Here is a 2721-nt window from a genome sequence, read left to right on the forward strand (position 1 = left end):
TCTTTACTTTTTTCCAATTCAATCCTACTACTTTTCCATTTTTAATGTTTTTTATTTACTTGTTATCAATAGATTATGGAGTTGTACATGTACATGTGCAGTATACGTACCGTATAGCTGGAAATTTTGGAAGGACTAAAATTTGGTGAATTACTAAATTTTGGTGATTGGTGAATTTTAATTTGGTGAATTTGTGGCCCCATGCCATTGAGCATGGGTATAATGGCTCAAAATGGTGGATTTTATTTTGGTGAATGGCTATTAAAACGCCAAGTTTGCCAAATTTAATTCCCTCTAAAATTTCCTGCTGTAAGTAATGTTGCCCTAAGAGATCCTTAAGCTACTTATAAACTTTACAACCTGATGGCACTAGCTAACTCAATACTCTGGACCAAGTACATGCATTGTTTATTATTTATTGTTGTTGTTGTTTACAGTTTAATTGGACTCTGTACATACTTGAAAGCTTCAAAGCAGCTCAATTAGGAGACATGCATGTACATGTACATGTAGGGTCTGATGATATTGTAATTAATGTGAGGACCCCTCGTACTTTAAAAACCTATCACTATTTAATGTCAATTATAATGAAACGTACATGTAAGTAATAATAATAATAATAATATTCTTATTATTAATTTCTCCGAGTGTTCTTGAGAATTATTTCAAGTGGCACCTGGTCCTGCAGTACATGTATATAGAGTACCTTGGCGACCAGTTCCTGTCTCCGTATTACCAGTATACCACCAGTGTACTGGGCAGTGGTAAGAGGGAGAGGTACAATGTACTTAACTTGCATCAGTTCACTGGAGGATACTGACTATGACTATGACTGTATACTGACTATGTACTGGCACCTGGTGAGTGACTATTATTAATTATTATTATTACCCGAGCCCACCCGTAGGTGTGGAAGCGAGGGTAAAGCAGTCGTCCTGTGTGTGTGTGTGTGTGTGTGTGTGTGTGTTCGCTTGACCTCCACTTTTGAGCTGACACTGCTTTCTTGTCTAGTCCTCGAGAGTCTTATAATCAACACTGGCTCTAGAAAAAGTTATTCTTTGTCTTAGGAATGCTATATTTTTTTTTTCGGTGGATAAAGAAGCTGGCAAAGTTGCCAAACGTAAGTCGGTTCCCCTGCAGCTCTTTCATAGTGAGAGCAAAAGAGCAAAAGGGCAGATAGAACAATAAAGCAAAGCCTCATCTTTCATTAATATGAGAGGAATTGCTCTAATCATCTTTGTTTTAAAGATATGGTAGCCCAAAAAGTCATAATTTTGTGAGTTTACACGAGGCTCTCTTCCCCCGAAGTAGTGGCCAGAGTCTTTAAACATCAGGAACTCAATAGACGTTTGTATGCAACAAATAGAGCATAACAAATGTATGGCCACATGCCACCATTACTGTGTGTGCGGGTGGAGCCATAGATATTAGAGTAAATGAAATACTCTATTATCATTTATACTCTATTACTATAATTTCATTTCATTTACTCTATTATCTATGGTGGAGCATGGCTTGATTGAGCCACACCTTCATTGCAGTGCAGCAAACATACTGAAGCTTCTTCTCTGTGTAAAAAAAGCAAAACATTCACTAAGTTTTAATAAATCTAGTACAAATTAAGAGAATATACATGTAATTAGTAAAAGTTTTGAGATAGAGAAGAAGCTTCCGCATGTACTAGATTTATTAAAACTTAGTGAATGTTTTGAGACAGAGAATTTTTTTAGACAGAGAACAAGCTCCAGCATATTTACTGCACTGCAGTCACATTATAGCATATTTACTTTGATCATGTAAATCAGAGAGTGCTTACTCAAAATTTTAATTATTGTTGTGGAAGCATCCATGTATGTTGTAGATGTTGATTGAATTTTGTTGTTATGGTATTGTTCAATTATTTCATTAAAGGGAATTAACTATAATAACTACTAAAAACATGACAGAAAGAAGAAAACTACCAGAGGCCCTGATATCACTCGCCTGGTGTAGCTATGCCACTGACTGATGAAGATTTTGATGGACCTCTTGTTTATTTCACTTCACAATCTGGCTCATCCACTCCATCTTTTACTTGTTCCTTTTTATCCTTCTCCCTCTCCTTCCTCCTCTTTGTCTGATGGTTGGACAGCCTGGAGTTGGACTGAGGGACTATAGCACTGTACAGGGATAACTGCAGCTTTTATCAAGGTGCAGGAAGAATGATCTATTAAGACAAGGTGTATGGAGGGAGGGTGACTAGATTCAGCTAAACTGAATGGTATGTGATTTAATTCTCATTCATGATCAATGTACATAGCCTATTAACCTTGTATTTAGTGTTAGATTATAGGGTTATATGTATATAATTGACAATGATGGCTTACATGTAATCAAATACACGTAATAAGATTATTAAAAAATAAAAATTAATGAATGGTTCACGCCTACCCTCCTCTCATAATAATTATTAAGATTATTTAATTACTTATGAATCATAATGGGAGGAGCGTAGGATAATCCTGATACAACCCATCATAGCCTTTTCAAAAAACTACCTTATAAGCAAACTTGTCAAATCTTGTCAACACACAACTAGAAAACAATTTTAATAATACCCAAATTTTTGGAGGGCTTATTGCCCTTTTTAACTTTCAAAATTTTAAAATAAATTATGTACAAGTAAATTAGAAACATTAAAAATGGAAAAGTAGTAGGATTAAATTGTAAAAAGTAAAGAAA

The 2721-nt window shown here is 35.0% G+C and overlaps 1 long non-coding RNA gene across 1 annotated transcript; it reads left to right on the forward strand.

Annotated features, from left to right (window-relative positions):
- The first annotated feature begins 230 nt into the window (after positions 1 to 230).
- LOC109582265 (uncharacterized) lies at positions 231 to 2296 on the forward strand. The gene is made up of 4 exons (XR_002184997.1): positions 231 to 860; positions 908 to 921; positions 1012 to 1120; positions 1912 to 2296. It is a non-coding gene; the product is annotated as an uncharacterized LOC109582265 (long non-coding RNA).
- The last annotated feature ends 425 nt before the right edge of the window (positions 2297 to 2721 follow it).

Source organism: Amphimedon queenslandica, unplaced genomic scaffold (genome assembly GCF_000090795.2).
Source record: "Amphimedon queenslandica unplaced genomic scaffold, v1.1 AMPQUscaffold_13394, whole genome shotgun sequence".
In the NCBI taxonomy this organism is placed as follows: Eukaryota; Metazoa; Porifera; class Demospongiae; order Haplosclerida; family Niphatidae; genus Amphimedon; species Amphimedon queenslandica.